The following is a 17964-nucleotide window of genomic DNA, read 5'->3' as shown; positions in this document are numbered from 1 at the left end:
GTGGGAAAGCACATGCGCGGAAGCAGTGAAAATGGCACCACCCAGCTACCCAGTCCCTAGTATTGGAACTCTGCTCTCCCCACTCAGCAATTGCACACCCTTCCTTTGTCTTCAGCTTTCATCCACTCTCCGGGTTTTGTGAAAAAAAGCCCCAGGTAGTTCCTGTCTCCCGAGTTTTGTCTCAGATGCGCTGTGTTCCCCGGCCCCTTACTTCTGAAGGACTGCGGCTTTGACCCGTCCCGCCCCTCTGTGGGAGGGTCTCACCAAGCAATGGCCTAATGTCAACTGCAACCAGGAACGCTTGCTGGACCCTGTTGCTGCCAGTGCCCGAGACTACAGCCAGGTGCCAGCCTGCCCCAGAAAAAGTTCGTGAGATAGTGTAGCAGCAGCTTTCAGGGATTATGGAAAATCACAACACACATCTGGCACCAGGCTTCACCCTTAACAACCTTTTTCCAGCACCAGCAAATGTGGCCATTCTCTGGGATCTGCTGGGATCAGGTGGCTTCAACGGTCTCTACCAAATGTCCTTCCAGCAGTGGAACCGCTTGTCCCTGTGTGGCCCAATAAGCTCCTGGACCCCACTCTGCTCCTGGGGATTCACCCTTCCCACCAGAGCACCACCAGGTATCAAGCTGCAGAGTTGCAGCCTTTGTGCTCCCCTTGTTTACAGTCTTAATGGAATTTAAACCCTTTCTTTTCTCCTTTCTCCTTTCTCCCTTTTTAGTTTAGTCCCTGCAGCTGTTTCCAATTTTCCACTTTCTCTCCAGCTGTTTTTGGGGAGGGGTGCTTTTCCAGTATTTTCTCCCCCCTCCCCCATCTCTGTCCTCTCTCCACCTGCAAATGCACCTCCCTGCCTGCTGTGGCTTCTCACTCCCCAAGTTCATGCTCCCCAAGTTCACCTCTCCATGCTGCATACCTGCTGAAATCTGTGGTTCAGGTTGTGCAGATTGTTGTGTTAATCCTCCAATCAGTTTTCTAGGTGTGCAGGATGGTTTAGTGTTGGTCTGGTTGTATTTCATGGATGCGAGACACACAAAAAACTTCTATGCTGTTCCACCATCCTGGCTCCTCCTCATCTCTACCAGATATTTAAAGCAGAGTTAATACCTATCCTTCTCTAGCTGTTCTGAAAAAATAGAAATGGAAAGAAAGCTTCAGAACTCATTCTATGAAGCCAGCATTACCTTGATTCCCAAACCAGACAGAGACCCTACAAAAAAAGGAGAATTACAGGCCAATATCCCTGATGAACATGGATGCAAAAATTTTCAACAAGACACTAGCAAATTGAATTCAACAGCACATAAAAAGAATTATTCACCATGATCAAGTGGCATTCATTCCTGGGATACAGGGTTCAATATTTGCAAATCAATCAGTGTGATACATCGCATTAATAAAAGAAAGGATAAGAACCATATGATCCTGCCAATAGATGCAGAAAAAACATTTGACAAAATACAGCATTCTTTCTTAATAAAAACCCTCAAGAAAGTTGGGACAGTAAGAACATACCTAAACATCATAAAAGCCATATATGAAAAGCCCACAGCTAGTATCATCCTCAATGGGGAAAAACTGAGAGCTTTCCTCCTGAGATCAGGAACACAACAGGCATGTCCACTCTCACCACTATTGTTTAACACAGTGTTGAAAGTCCTAGTATCAGCAATCAAACAATAAAATGAAATAAAAGACATCAAAATTGGCAAAGAAGAAATCAAATTTTCACTTTTTGCAGATGGCATGATACTCTACATGGAAAACCTGAAAGACTCCACCAAAAGTCTGCTAGAACTGATACATGAATTCAGCAAAGTTTCAGGACACAAAATTAATGTACAGAAATTGGTTTCATCTCTGTACACCAATAATGAAGCAACACAAAGAGAAATCAAGAAATCAAACCATTTACAATTGTACCAAGAACCATATTCCCTGCTGATGTATAATACTTAGATAACTACACCCAACAAAAAATGTTTATATCCACACTCTTTTGTATGTCTGGGATATTAGTTAGCATATTGATAGCCCAAAACAAGAGAAACAAGGGAAAAATAAAAACCGATGCTTTGATTTGATCTCTGCTAGGTGGCAGTTGCTGGGACTGGTGGTAATGACCTGGAATATATTCAGTAAATATGTTGGGCAAATAGAAAATTCTTTTTTCCCTTGGGAAACATATTATACCCATCATCCAGAATATTTTGTAATCTAAAAGAATATTTTGGCTCTGGGTTCTCCTAAAATTTTTAATTAACATATTAGCCAAGGTCCACATAATCCCATTTGTGGAGTTCTTTGTTAAGCATGAATTAATAAGATATTAGTATAGATCATAAGCATCAATGAGTTACCGCAAAACCAAAACTATGTAGCATAGAAAAAATTCTGAATATCACATCACTTAAAATCATTTTCTTGGCGATATTGTTAAAAAGGAAATAAAAAACTAAGAAATAACAAAATACCTAAAATAGAATCAGTAATTGTCAGAGATAATTAATACAAACTTCTACTCCTGGCCATGATAGAGTAGTTTTAGAAGAGCCATACTGGAACCCAGTAAAGCTAATAATAAAGCAAAACAAAACAAATCTTTGAAAAAACTGTTAATGACCAGTATTTGAAAAACCAAGATCATAGACTAGAAAGAACTGCATGGTAATGGTCTAATAACTTATGAGAAACTTTTCCCCATGGGAATTATTCTAAACATTGACATGAGACAAAAACTATGGATGTATTGAAAACCTCTTTTAATGAGTAGAAAAGCCAGGAGAGCTTTTGGTGACCTCATAGGACCAAAGAGACAAAATTGGAGGTCAAGCTCCTAAGACAGCCAGGATTTGAGTGACAGGAATTCCAAAACGTAGGATGACCCTGAAAAGTAATTCATATTTACCCTAAGGAATTAATCAGTTCTTGCAATGTTTTTTGTTTTGTTTTGTTTTTTATTTTTTTCTTAATGTTTGTTTTTGAGAAAGAGAAAGAGAGAGAGAGTATGCACAAGTGGGAGAGCGGTAGAGAGAGAGGGAGACACAGAATCTGAAGCAGCTTCCAGGCTCTGAGCTGTCAACATAGAGCCCAACTCAAGGCTCAGACTCATGAACCACGAGATCATGACCTGAGCCAAAGTCGGACACTTAACTGACTGAGCCACAGTCAGTTCTTGCAATGTTTAAGGAAAGAGACTAAGAAGCTAAGTAGAAAGTAGCCAAATGATTGAGAATAATGTTTGCCATTTCTATGGCACCTCAGGAATCAAATTTTTAGTTCAGTATTTATTAAAGAGAAGGGGCTTACTTTAAGAGTCTAGTATTTTATTTGTCTCTTTTTTTATTTGTACATTTGTTTTGTTTCTTAAATTCCACATAAGACTCACTTATTTCACTTATTCTACCTAGATCCATCCATGTTGTTACAAACTCTTAGTTTCAAACCTAGGAATGGGAAAACCCCGTTCATCTGGTATTAACTAGCTTACCCAAAGCATATTGAACTATGATGGTCAAAGAAAATTAACACTAATTTTTGGGAAATAAAATAAATAATATTCTGTGAATTTGCAAAATATCTTATTTTGATTGCTATAACCTTAAACAGCTTAGTTATCCCAAATGATTCAATGAATAAATTTCTCTGATTTTACCTTACTTACAGCATCTTAAAAATAATTGGCCTTAGAAAGCCCTTTAACTGTACTACATACTAAAACAAAATGGTACAGAAAACCTATTTGGAAAACCTGTTCATAAAATATAAATTAAGAAGTGTGTCCTATTTTTTAAAAAGATAAAAATTATATTAAATGTAAATACTGCTTTGGGGAGAATAGGTATTTTAACAGTATTTGTTCTTCATGAGCATGGAATATCTTTCCATTTTTTGGTGTCATCTTCAATTTCTCTCATCAGTGTTTTATAGTTTCCAGAATACAGATCTTTCACTTCTTTGGTTAGGTTTATTCCTAGGTATCCTATTGTTTTTGGTACAATTGTAAATGAGATTGATTCCTTAACCTATCTTCTACGCTTCATTATTGGTTTATAGAAATATAACAGATTTCTGTATACTGACTTTGTATCCTATGACTTTACTAAATTTTTGTATAAATTTTTTGGTGGAATCTTTCAGGTTTTCTATGTGCTGTACCATGTCAGCTGAAAATAGTGAAAATTTTACTTCTTCCTTGCCATTTTTGAATGTCCGTTATTTCCTTGTGCTCTCTGACTGCTGTGGCTAGTATTCCCAGTACTATGTTCAATAAAAATGGTGAGAGTGATATTCATGTCTTGTCCATGACCATAAAGGAAAAGTTCTCAGTTTTTCTCCATTGAGGATGATGTTAACATGGGTTTTTTATAGATAGCTTTTATTATATTGAGGTATGTTCCCTTTAACCCTACTTTGCTGAGGACTTTTATCATGAATGGATGTTTTCCTAGTCAAATGCTTCTTCTGCATCTATTAAAATGTCTATACTACCCAAAGCAATCTACACATTTAATACAATCCCTATCAAAATACCAACCTTTTTCACAGAACTAGAACAAACAATCTTAAAATTTGGATGAAACCACAAAACATCCTACATAGCAAAAGCAATATTGAAAATGAAAGGAAAAGCTGGAAGCATCACAATTCCAGACTTCAAGTTACATTACAAAGCAGTAGTGATCAAAACAGTATCATACCGGCACAAAAATAGACACATAGATCAACGGAAGAGAATAGAAAACCCAGAAATGAACCCATACTATACAGCCAATTAATCTTTTACAAAGGAGGAAAGAACATCCAATGGAAAAGGGAATGTCTCTTCAAAAAAAATGGTGTTGGGAAAACAGGACAGCAACATGCAAAAAATGAAACTGGACTACTTTCTGACATCATACACAAAAATAAACTCAAAATGGATTGAAGACCTAAATGTGAGAGCTGAAACCATAAAAATCCTACAAGAAAACATCAGCAGTAACTTCTTTGACATCGGTCATAGCAACGTCTTTCCAGATATGTCTCCTGAGGCAAGGGAAACAAAGGCAAAAATAAACTATTGGGACTTCATCAAAATAAAAAGCTTCTGCACAGTAAAAGAAACGATCAACAAAACTAAAAAGCAACCTATGGAATGTGAGAAGATATTTACAAATGACATATCTAATAAAGGGTTATTATCCTAAATATATAAAGAACTTATAAAACTCAAATAATCCCCCATATGAATAATCCAATTTAAAAATGGGCAGAAGATGAAGCACCTGTGTGGCTCAGTCACTTAAGTGTTTGACTTTGGCTCAGGTCATATGTCATAGTTCACAAGTTCGAGCCCCGCTTAATTGGATTCTGTGTCTCCCTCTCTCCCTCTGCCCCTCCACTGCTCATCCTCTCTCTCTCTCTCTCTCTCTCTCTCTCTCTCTCTCTCTCAAAAATACATCAACATTTTAAAAAGTAAAATAAATATAAATATAAATAGGCAGAAGATATGAAGAGATATTTTTCCAAATCAACAGCACAAGAAATAACAAGTGTTGGCAAGGATATGGAGAAAGAGGAACGCTCTTACATGGTTGGCAAGTATGCAAACATATGCAGCCACTCTGGAAAACAGTATGGAGGTCCCTTAAAACTTTAAAAATAGAACTAACTTACGATCCAACAATTGTACTACTAGCTATTTACCCAAAGGATACAAAAATACTAATTCAAAGTGATACATTCACCCCAGTGTTTATAGCAGCATTATCTACAATAGCTAAACCATGGAAACAACACAAGTGTCCGCTGACTGATGGATGAAGATGTGGCATAGATAGATAGATAGATATAGATATAGAAATAGATATAGATCTTATTCAGCTATAAAAAAGAATGAAATCTTGACATTCACAATGATGTGGATGGAGCTAGAGCAAATTATGCTAAAGGAAATAAGTCAGAGAAAGACAAACACCATATTATTTCACTCATATGTGGAATGTAAGAAACAAAGCAAATGCACAAAAAGGAAACAAAGAAAGAGAGAAAGGCAAACCAAGAAACAGACTCTTAATTACAGAGAGAACAAACTGATGGTTACCAGAGAGGGGCATGGGTTAAATAGTTGACAGGGTTTAAGGAGGTCACTTGTGATAAGCACGGTTTAATATATGAAAATGTTGAATCACTAAATTGTACACCTAAAACTAATATTACACTGCATGTTAACTAACAAGAATTTGAATAACAATTAAAAAATAAAAGATTAGAACCTTATTATCATTTCAGTAGATTCAGAAAAAACATCAAAGTACAACATCTATCCATCCTCAACAAAGTAGGTTTAGAGAAGGGGCACCTGAGTGACTCAGTCAGTTAAGCATCTGACTTCAGCTCAGGTCATGATCTCACAATTCATGGGTTTGAGCTCCACATTGGGCTCTGTGCTGACAGCTCAGAGCCTGGAGCCTGCTTTGGATTCTGTGTCTCCCTCTCTGCCCCTCCCCTGCTCATGCTCTGTCTCTCTCTGTCTCTCAAAAATAAATAAACATTAAAAAAATTATAAAGTAAGTTTAGAGGGAACACATCTCAAATTAATATAGGCCATATACAAAAGACCCACAGCTAATGTCATTCTCAATGGGGAAAAACTGAGAACTTTTTGTCTATGGTCAGGAATATGACAGGGATGTCCACTATTTAACATAGTACTGGAAGTCTTAGCTTCAGCAATCAGACAACACCAAGAAATAAAAGGCATCCAGATCAGCAAGAAAGAAGTCAAACCTTCACTGTTTGCAGATGATATAATATTCTATATAGAAAGCCCAAAAGACTCCACCAAAAAAAAAAACCTGCTAGAACTAATTGAGTAAAATCATGAATACAAAATCAATGTACAGAAATCTGTTGCATTTCTATACACCAATAATGAAACATCAAATCTGATTTTAATTTCTCAAGGCTTAGCTATGTCTAATTTTTCATCTTAAAATATATTTCTTACTTTTTAGGTTGTCCTGGCTGCACTCTAAAGATATAAGAAAGTCATGAGAAGAATGGTTTTTTTTTTTTTGCTTTTTTTGTTTTTTTTATTTTTTTAATGTTTAGTTTTTAGAGAGAGAGAGAGACAGAGAGACAAAGTATGAGCAAGGAAGGTGCAGAGAGAGAGAGAGACACAGACTCTGAAGCAGGCTCCAGGCTCTGAGCTGTCGGCACAGAGCCTGATGTGGACTCGAACTCACGGACTGTGAGATCATGACCTGAGCTGAAGTCAGACGTTCAACAGACTGAGCTACCCAGGAGTCCCAGGACAATGCTTTAAATGGACATGATTTTGAAGATTTTCTCAATCTCTAAAATTGACCTTGGGTTACTTGGGAACTCAATGAGCTTTTTTGTTATACATATAAACTTTCATAAGACAGCCATTCAAAGGTCTGCAGACACGACCTCACCCATGTACTTTGCCAAATATCATGACAGATGGAATGTTGGCCTTCAGAATTAGACATATTTTTTTAAATAATTTTGGTTGTAAAGCTGTGATATTCTTTTATTTATTTATTTTTTTAATATATTTTTAAAATTTTTATTTTTCAAAAAAAGGTTTTTAAGTTTATTGATTTATTTTGATAGAGAGTATGAGTGAACAGTAAGTAGAGGGGCAGAGAGAGGGGGAGAGAGAAAATCCCAAGCAGACTGCTCACTGTCAACACAGAACCTGACATGGGACTTGATCCCACGAACCATGAGATCATGACCTGAGCCAAAATCAAGAGTCAGACACTTAACTGACTGAGCCACCTCGGTCCCCCAGTTCTAGTAAAATATCTTTTCAGAATCATATCAGAGGAAAGGTAACAAAACTTGGATATCCTTGTTTCAAAAATCAACAATACCATTTTATTAAACATCTATCTGGAGTTGAATAAGTTATCTCTTGACTGGCGGATTGTATTTTCCAGCAGTGCCTGCAATATTATTTCCCATCCCACCTGCTTTAAAGAAAAAACAAAAACAAACAAACAAAAAAACACCTTGCTATATTCCAATTAAGAGATGGAGTTTATTTCCCTTCCTCTTAAACTGGATAGACCTTTATGACTAGCTCAATGAATACAGGTCAGCAGGTGGCACAGAAAGAGACTTCTGATGCCATGTTGTAAAAGGCAGTCCAGTTTTCTCCTAGGTCTGACTCTTAGGATTTCTGCCTTTGGAATTTCTCATTGCATGAGAAAACCAAGGCCACACGGAGAGACCCATGCAGAGGGAAACCCAGGGTTCCCAGCCTTCAGCCCCAGCTATGCTCCCAACTGACAGCCACCAAAAACCAGTTGATTAAGCCAACTTAGAAATGTGTCCTCTTGCTCTCAGTCAAGGCACCCCAGCAGATGCCAAGCCCTGCCCAAACTGTACCTTTCTAAGCTAACAGAATAGTTGTTTTGTTTTAATTCACTACATTTTGGAGTGGTTTTTTATGAATAAAAAGATTTTCAGAAGAGTACATTACTGAATTCTTTAGAACTTTAGTATTGATATAAATGTTTACTATTGATATAAATCAATACTACATGTCAGCATTTATTTAATGACCATGTGGGTTATTAGGGTGGATAAACAGGCATCCAATTCAACTAAAAAATGTTATTCAAAGCAGTGCTAGGATAGCTGTGATATTCTTTTAGTTTCCTGGGGTCTTTCTGTGTGAACAATTTATTTTCTAAATACCTTTCAGACCATTACTATCAGTCCTAGTAACTGTAAGTGGGCATAGCTCAAACTCAAAATCTTAACATGGATTCCCTATCTAAAGCTCAAAATTTTAACATGGATGCCCTATTTCCTTTTCTTATGGATCATCAACATGCCAATCTATATTAAGATGATTAAAACAACAGTAACCATAGCAGCACCACTAATATTAGTCCTTGGTATCACCGTACTTATTGTAAAACCAAGCAGTTTGGACCTTACCAGGCATTGGCATTCCTAAATGCCATATTCCTATGAGATTTCCTATATATGTTCTTCATGACCTAGATCAGTGTCCACATGATGATGCTCTTTTACAGAGAGCACAAGGCAATCCAGCATGCCAATAGGACCAGTCTCCACAATAGGACTGTATGTGCTCCTGAAACCAAGGTTACTCACATGATCCTACTCCTGGTGACACATATATGAGAAAAGCCTGAGACTAGAGATTATCACTGGTTTTCTCTCATCTTGCTACCCATCCACCCTTGGATGCTGATTAAAACTGAAAGTACCATCTCCATATTGGTCTATGCGTATTCAAAGATGAGAAATCCCTTTTCAGAGGGACAGTAGTGATGTAATAGATATCCCACAGCCTTCTGCTGCAACTAAAGAGACTTTGTAATAATTTAGGAAAAAAAGGAAAAGTTCTTGGAAATGTTTTCAGTTTATTTACAACCACTATTTTACTAAGATAACATTCTGAGAATCAATTTAGAAGTATTCTATAAATTTTTTCTAGGCATAAAGTAATAGTTTAAAAGAATGCTTACAGTGTAACATATTTATAAAATTTAATGTATGAATTATACTTTTGTAAAATTAATGTGGAAACATAAGCTATCACGAAAATAAATATAATATAATAAAACTACTTTATGATCCAGAAATTGCACTACTAGGTGTTTACACAAAGGATACAAAAATACTTATTAAAAGGGATAAATGCTCCCTGATGTTTATAGCAGCATTATCAACAATACCCAAACTATGGAAGCAGCCCAAGTGTCCACTGATAAATGAATAAAGAAGATGTGGTATATATGTATACACACACACACACACACACACTGGAATATTACTCAAACATAAAAAAGAATGAAATCTTGCCATTTGCAACAACGTGAATGGAGATAGAGAGTATTATGCTTAGCAAAATAAGTCAGTCAAAGAAAGACAGATGCCATATGACTTCACTCATATGTGGAATTTAAGAAACATAACAATGAACATGGGGGCAGGGGAAAAAGGCAAACCATATACGCAGACTCTTAACTAGAGAGAACAAACTGAGGCTTGCTGGAGGGGAGATAGGTGGGTGATGGATTAAATAGGTGGTGGGTGTTAAGGAGTGCACTTGTGATGAGCAGTGGGTATTATATGTAAGTGATGAATCACTAAATCCTACACATGAAACTAATACTACACTGTATGTTAAGAAACTAATATTACACTGTATGTTAACTAACTGGAATTTAAATAAAAACTTGGGAAAAAAAGAAAATTAAAAAACAAAAAGAAAAATGTGGGCAGGATAAACACAAAATTCAGGAGTTGTTACTTTTGGGAGTGGGCTTTAGAGTTGAGGTGGAAAGGGGATATGATCAGGAAGGATAACAAGGGGGATTTTATCTGGAACTTCATGTTCTACATTCTAAGAAGTTAGATCATGGGGCACCTGGGTGGCTTAGTCGGTTAAGCACGCAACTTTGACTCAGGTCGTGAGTTCACAGTTTCGGACCTCATGTCCAGCTCTGTGCTGACAGCTCAGAGCCTGGAGCCTGCTTCAGATTCTGTGGTCTCCCTCTCTCTCTGCCCTTCCCCTGCTCACGCTCTTTCTCTCAAAAATAAATACACGTTAACAAAAAAGTTAGATCATGATGTATAGATATTTTATTAGTCAGGGTTCTCTAGAGAAACAGAACCAATAGGATATTTATCTTTGTATGTATATATGTATATTTATGTATAAAAAAGATTTATTAGAAGGTATTATACCACATGACTATGGAGGCTGAGAAGTATCATGATCTACTGTCTGCAAGCTAGAGACCCAGGAAACCAGCGGCATAGTTTGAAGACAGAGAGTCAATAATGTAGATGCCCAGTCCAAGTCTGAAGGCATTAAGAATCAGGAGCAGTAAGTGCAGAAGATTGATGTCCCATTTCAGTACTCAAGCAGAGCAAATTCAACCTTCTACCACTTTTTTGTTCTATCCAGCACAAATGTATCCTTCAATGTATGGGATGATAGCCACCCACACTGAGGAGGGCCATCAACTTTATTCAGCCAACCAATTCAAATGCAAATCTCTTCCAGGGATACCCTCTCAGACATACCCGGAAATAATATTTAACCAGATATCTGGACATCCCTTAGCCCACTCAGGTTGACACAGAAAATTAACCATCACAGGTGTTTACTCCTTATAACTTTTGTCAATCTGAAATATTTTAGGATTAATAAACACTAAAATAAAACATTTCCTTCAATTTATCTACATTATCAGAATATTATTCACTTTATTATCCCATTTATTTTTTAAATTTGTTTTTATTGAAATATAATTGACATGTAACATGGTACTTTTTGTGTTTTATCCATCTTATTCTCCTAACAACCCTTTACCATAAGGGTTATTACTATTCTTATATTATAAATTAAAATGCTAACATTCAGAGAGGTAAATAGGTTGAAAAAGACAGCTCATGAAGACCCAGGTCCTCCTTGCAATATCACATAGTGTCTGAAGAACTTTGGATCTGCCATCCCCTGGTTCTATCTCAGGTGGGTAGACTGAGTCCCACAGAGGGAGAAGCCCTACCTGGAACCCAGGTGCTTAGCTCCCAGTTCATTGATACCAGCTTGAGCATGATGGAGTATCCCACCTACCCTCCAATGATGGGAAAGTGTGGCATTGGCCAAAGATGGAGTCAACTAGGGAGCTGAAGGCACTGATGAGGGCCCATGGGGTAGAGGACATACAGATCCTACCTGAGCTCTTTGAATCCAGGATTCATCACTTCAAACCTGGCCTCTGCATCTATCTGGTTGAAGACAGAGCTCAAAGTGGGGCAAGGCTAGTCTCCCAGTGCTGACTCACGATTAGCTCATATCTCCAGGCCTAGTCACCACATTTAGCCACCAGTACAAGGTCTGCTGATCCCCCAGACACAGCATTATGTCTGATCAGTCTGCTTTGGGCACAGCCTGCATCTTCCCGTTATTTTACACCATCTTTTCTTATAACCACCTTTAACTCCAGCATAGTGTCTGCTAATCTCCCAATTGCTTACCACTCTGTGAGACCTTGGCTCCTGAACACTGTGCCCAGTGTCCTGACCTCCTTGGCCTGTGACCAAGGTCCCACCTTGTGGACAATGCTCTCAGCATTGGCTCAGCAACTCACTTTATCCCAACTCAGACCTGCAGGCTTGGTGTCAACTGAATACCTCTTTCAGAGAAAAAATTTTAAATCTGCCATCCCTGAAATGATATTTCTATAACATCTTTTTTTAATGTTTATTTATTTATTTTGAGAGAGGGGGTGGAGTGGCAGAGAGAGAGAGAGAGAGAGACTGAGAGAATCCCAAGCAGGCTCCATGTTATCAGCGCAGAGCCAGACATGGGACTCTATCTCACAAACCATGAGATCATGACGTGAACTGAAACCAAGAGCCAGACACTTACCTGACTGAGCCACCCAGGTGCCCAGATATTTCTGTAACATCTTGATTATAGGCCTATTTCTGGCCTTTGCCCAACCATGTTGGAGAAAGGCAGAATGTAAGAAAATATGCCTATCAAGGCTTTCCTCCCCCAGCCAGATCAACAATAAGAACTCTCAGCATTAATCCTCAGCACTGTCTTCTGGACAGACCTCCAATTACCACTCACTGGTTTCTGTCGGGTTTTTTCCTGGGAAAACAGGCGGCCACGTCTGCACTCCCCTGCAGCCAGCCTGGCCATGTGACTAATTTTGGCCAATGAGCTCTAAGCAGAATGTTGAGCATCTCTTCTGGGCCATCTCTTGGGTAAACGCAAGAATGATGAGTGCTCAGCATCATGGCAATGTGAGTTGCTTCCTATGTCTCTCTTCTTCAATTTACAACTACTAAGTCATCCATAACTCAATGAAGGTTCTTCAGCATAACACACCAGGATCTTGGAGATATCCATACACCTGTACATCAGAAAGTGGGTGTATTGGATCTCATAAAGGCAACATAACTAGGGAAGTAGCCACAGAAGCCACCATGACTCCAGTAGGTTCCAGCAATAGTGGCACCCATGACCCTTGCCCTTTCCTGAACCAGCAACCTCTGCAGCAACAGCACCTGCCACTCTGAGGGCACAAGCAGTGACTGCAAGAGCACCAGTGACACCTCTGCACAAGAGAGAGGAGGGTGGGAAGTGCAGGCTCCCAAATATATAGCTAGAAGGCAAATCAGAAAGGAAAAACCAAAAACTTGTGCTATAGTGCCATCTGCTAGAAAACTAAAGAAAGGCTTCCAATTGCCAACCTGTTGAACTGTTAGAATCAAAGTAAACAAAGCTTTACCTAAGTAAAAAAGTTGTTCACTGTTTCAAATGCACTGGTGGAGGCACCTCTATCTCATCAAACAGCATGAAAAATCATAATAATACTGTACTACAAAAAAAAGGAACGAAAATTATCCAGCAATCAAACTCAAAGTCACAGAATATTGGGATCTGATATAGTATTAAAAATAGCTCTGGGGGTGCCTGAATGACTCAGTTGATTAAACGTACAATTCTTAGTTTTGGTTCAGGTCATGATCTTGTGGTTTGTGGGACTGAATTCCTCCTGGGACTCCTCACTGACAGCAGGGAACCTGCTTGGGATTCTCTCTCTGTCCCTCACTCCCTCTCTCTCTCTCTCTGTCCCTTCCCTGCTTGTGCACATTCTCTCACCTCTCTCTCTCTCTCTTTCTCTCAAAATAAATAAATAAATTCTTAAAAATAGCTCCTATGAAGAAATTGAATGAGCTACAAGAAAACTCAGAAATGCAGGTCAATGAACTCATAAATAAATAAAGAACAGGAGTACTTTACCAAAGAGACTGAAATTTTAAAGAAGAACCAAACATTAAAGAGTACATTATCATGATGAGCACTGAGTAATGTACAGAACTGTTGAATCACTATATAGTACACCTGGATGTAATATAACACTGTATGTTAACTACACTGGAATTAAAATTGAAAACATAATTTAAAAAAAAGAACCAAACAGAAATTCTGGAGCTGAATAATTCAATCCATGAGGTGAAGAATACATTCAAAAGCACAGAATAGAGCAGATCAGATGGAAGACAGAAAAAGTAATCTGGAAGATAAGAATCTAGAAATGATTCAGGAAGAAGAAGAGAGAGAAGTAAGATTTCAAAGAAGTGGAGAAAACCTATGAGAGCTATCACACTCCATTATAAGAGCTACCATAAAGGAGCACCTGGGTGGCTCAGTGGATTGAGTGTCCAACTTTGGCTCAGGTCATGATCTCACAGTTCATGGGTTCGAGCCCCACATTGGGCTCTGTGCTAACAGCTCAGAGCCTGGAGCCTGCTTTGGATTCTATCTCCCTCTCTCAAAAGTAAATAAACATTTTTTTTAAATTTTTTAAAAGAAGAGCTACCATAAAAATAATGGGTATACCTACCAGAAGAAGAGAAGTAGATGGGGGCCTTTTGTTTTGGGAAAAAATCCTAAAATATGTGTGGAACATATTGCAAAAGACTACAATTAGCCACAACAATCCTAGGAAAATAATAGTGAGGGGAGCTAAGATGGCGATAGATTAGGAGGATCCGAGGCTCCTCTCCTCCTTTGAACACTACTAGATAACTTTCAAATAATTCTAAATAAACACCCCAGAAATCAACCAGAAGACTAACAGAACAAACACCACAGCAATAGGGAGAGAAGAAGCCACATCAAAGAAGTTAGGAAGTGTGGAACCATGGTTTGCAAGAGAAACTGAATGGAGCCTGCGTGCTGCAGAGGGGATGGAGCCATGGTCTCAGAAAAAGGAGAGAGTATAGAGGGGAAGGAGCCATGGTGGCAGAGAAAGGAGAGAAAAGAACACAGAAGAATGCACAAGAACATTTCCCCAGAGCCATTAGCTGGGGAAATGAGAGGGGATAATTATCATGAGTTCTTGCAACCTAGGGACTTAACACTGGAGCTTTAAAGGTCAGGCTTTGCTAGGGTAGAGTCCAAAGGGTACTAGTCTGCTCCTGGAGAGAAGGCAGACAACCAGGGGAAGCCTGGAAACAGCATTCTGAAGAATGCCTGGGTCAGAGGGGAGATTATTCACTCCTCTAGGAGTGCCTCCCTAAGTGGCAGCTTTCACAGAGAGGCCTCTCTGGGGACAAAAAGCCAGCAGGCACCATTTCCCTCCCCAACCACTCAGCATGAACACAGAGCCACCTGCTGGAAACAACATAGCACAACATTGGCTGCCTAACTTGCTTACACCAAGCCCAGCCCCCCTTTCTGGCAAGACTGCCCTTCTCAGACAAGTTTGCCTCTGTCCCAGCACAGTGGGCCTCTCCCCCAGAATACCAGCACAAGCTCTTGTCCAAACCATGTCCCTAAAGCCTGTTGTTTTAAGAGCAGCAGACTTGGCTGGATTAGAGCCTGGAGGCCACTGTGCTACTCCAGAAGAGAGGACAGGGAAACAGCCCAGATACATACAGTGTGGAAACAGCAATCTGAAAAATGCCTGGGAAACATAGAAGGGAGATTATTGGCTCTTCTCAGAGTGCTTCCCTGAGACGTAGCATTCAGACCCCATTGTCCTCCCCTGCCCCTAGCACAAACACAGAGCTACCTACTGTAACCAGTGTAGTGTCAACACTGGCTGCCTAATCTGTTTACACCAAGTCCTACACCCCCTGCACTCTGGTGGGACTGCCCCTCTCAGTCAAGCTTGCTACAGTCCCATTGCCACAGGCCTCTTTCCCAGAAGACAAGCTGAAACCTTGCCATGTCAAGTCTCCTAATCACAGAGTTCTACGGGGCTTCAATTCTAACAGAAATAGTATCACGACTCATTTAACAAGCCAACCAAAGCAACGTGGCTAAAACTCACCAAATTCTGGCCAAGGACCAACCACTACACACTGGGGGCAAGGAGAGCCTCTGCAGACAACTGGCCTGAAGGATAGAGCAGCCAAAAAACAACAGTAGAGTGCACTCAGCACACAGCAGAGGCACTTTCTTAAATGCCAACCCCTGAACGCTACATGACCTCCTCTTAATAAGGCCATCACTTACAGGAGCAGCAGATATAACTGGCTTTTCCAACACATAGAAGTAGGCAGAGATTTAGACAAAATGCCAAGATAAAGGAATTCATCCCAAATGAAAGAACAAGATAAGGACACAGCCAGAGATCTAATCAAAACAGACATAATTAATATGCCTAATGGAGAATTTAAAGCAACAATCATAAAGCAACAATCACTGGGCTTGAGAAGAGTGGAAGACATCAGGGAGACCCTTACCACAGAGATTTAAAAAGTTAAAAAATAATCAGAAATGAAAAATGCAATAACTGAGCCTGGAAACAACCTTGATGCATGAATAAAAAACTGGAAGAAGCAGAGGAATGAATAAGTGATATTGAAGATAAAATAATGGAAAATAGGAAAGCTGAACGAAAGAGAGAAAAAAGAAATATGAAACATGAGAATAGACATAGGGAACTCAGTGACTCCTTTAAACATAATAACATTCAAATTATAGGCATCCTAGGAGAAGAAGAGGAAAAAGAAGGAGGAGGAGGAGGAGAAGGAGAAGGAGAAGAAGAAGAAGAAGAAGAAGAAGAAGAAGAAGGGAGAAAAGATGGCAGAAAATTTATTTGAGGAACTCACAGCTGAAAACATCCTTAATCTGGGGAAAGACACATACATCCACGTCCAGGAGACACAGAAAACTCCCAACAAAATCAACAAAAGCAGGCCAACACAAAGACTTATTGTAAAGAAATTTGCAAACTATAGTGATAGCGAAAAAACCTTTAAAGCATCAAGACAAAAGACATCTTTAATTTATAAGGGAAGACCAATAAAGTTAGTAGAATATCTCTCAGCAGAAACTTAGTAAACAAGAAGGGAGTAGTGTGATATATTCAACGTGCTGACTGAGAAAAATCTGCAGCCAAGAATATTCTATCTAGCAAGGCTGGCATTCAGAATAGAAAAAGAGATAAAAAGTTTCACAAACAAAACTAAAGGAGCTCATGACCACCAAACCAGCGCTGCAAAAAATATTAAAGGGGACTCCTTGAGTGGAAAGGAAAGAACAAACGTGACAAAGATGAGAAAGGATCATAGAAAATCTCCAGAAACAACCACAAAACAAGTAACAAAATGAAAATAAGTACATATCTATCAATAAGTACTCTGAATGTAAATGGACTAAATGCTCCAATCAAAAGACATGGGGTGTCAGAATGGATAAAAAAGCAAAACTCATCTCTATGCTGCCTATAAGAGATTCATTCTAGACCTAAATACAACTGCAGATTGAAAGAGAGGGGATGGAGAAACTTTTATCATGCATGTGGACATCAAAGGAAAGGCAGATTAGCAATACTTATATCAGAAAAACTAGACTTTAAAATAAAGAATGTAACAAGAGATAAATAATCGATAATAAAGGGGACAACCCAATAAGAAGATTTAACAATTACAAATATTTATGTACTCAACATGAAAACACCCAAATATATAAAATAATTAATAACATAAAGGAACTCATTGATAATAATACAATAATAGCAGGGGACATTAATACCCCACTTACAACAATGGATAGATCATCTAAGCAGAAAACCAACAAGAAAATAATGGCTTTAAATGACACACTGGCCCAGATGGACTTAACAGATATATTCAGAACGTTCCACACTAAAGCAGCAGAAGACACATTATGTTTAAGTGCACATGGGACATCCTCCAAAATAGATCACATACTAGGTCATAAATCAGGCCTCAACAAGTACAGAGTGAGATCATACCATGCATATTTTCTGACTACAATGCTGTGAAACTTGAAATCAACCACAGGAAAAAAATTGGAAAGGCCACAAATACATGGAGGTTAAACAACATGCTATTAAACAATGAATGGGTCCACCAGGAAATCAAATAAGAAATTTAAAAAAATACATGGAAACAAATGAAAAT

The 17964-nt window shown here is 38.7% G+C and overlaps 1 protein-coding gene across 10 annotated transcripts in view; it reads right to left on the bottom strand.

The window, feature by feature from the left end:
- Window positions 1-17964, bottom strand: part of LOC131517576 (putative olfactory receptor 2W6) — an 84224-nt gene that overhangs the window by 18528 nt on the left and 47732 nt on the right. For 6 of the 10 annotated variants that reach the window (XR_009264671.1, XR_009264673.1, XR_009264670.1 and 3 more), the window contains one exon: window positions 920-1129. The exons of 1 other annotated variant lie outside the window; for it this stretch is intronic. The gene's annotated coding sequence lies outside the window, so the exon portion shown is untranslated. Of the gene's footprint in view, window positions 1-919; window positions 1130-1518; window positions 2961-17964 lie in introns of those variants that run through there. 3 more of the 10 variants (XM_058739902.1, XM_058739873.1, XM_058739920.1) reach the window with 2 other exon arrangements.

The sequence above is a fragment of the Neofelis nebulosa genome, chromosome 1, assembly GCF_028018385.1.
Source record: "Neofelis nebulosa isolate mNeoNeb1 chromosome 1, mNeoNeb1.pri, whole genome shotgun sequence".
Classification (NCBI taxonomy): domain Eukaryota; kingdom Metazoa; phylum Chordata; class Mammalia; order Carnivora; family Felidae; genus Neofelis; species Neofelis nebulosa.
Note: the sequence above shows the minus strand (reverse complement) of the source record. Positions and strands in the feature narration are given on the sequence as shown.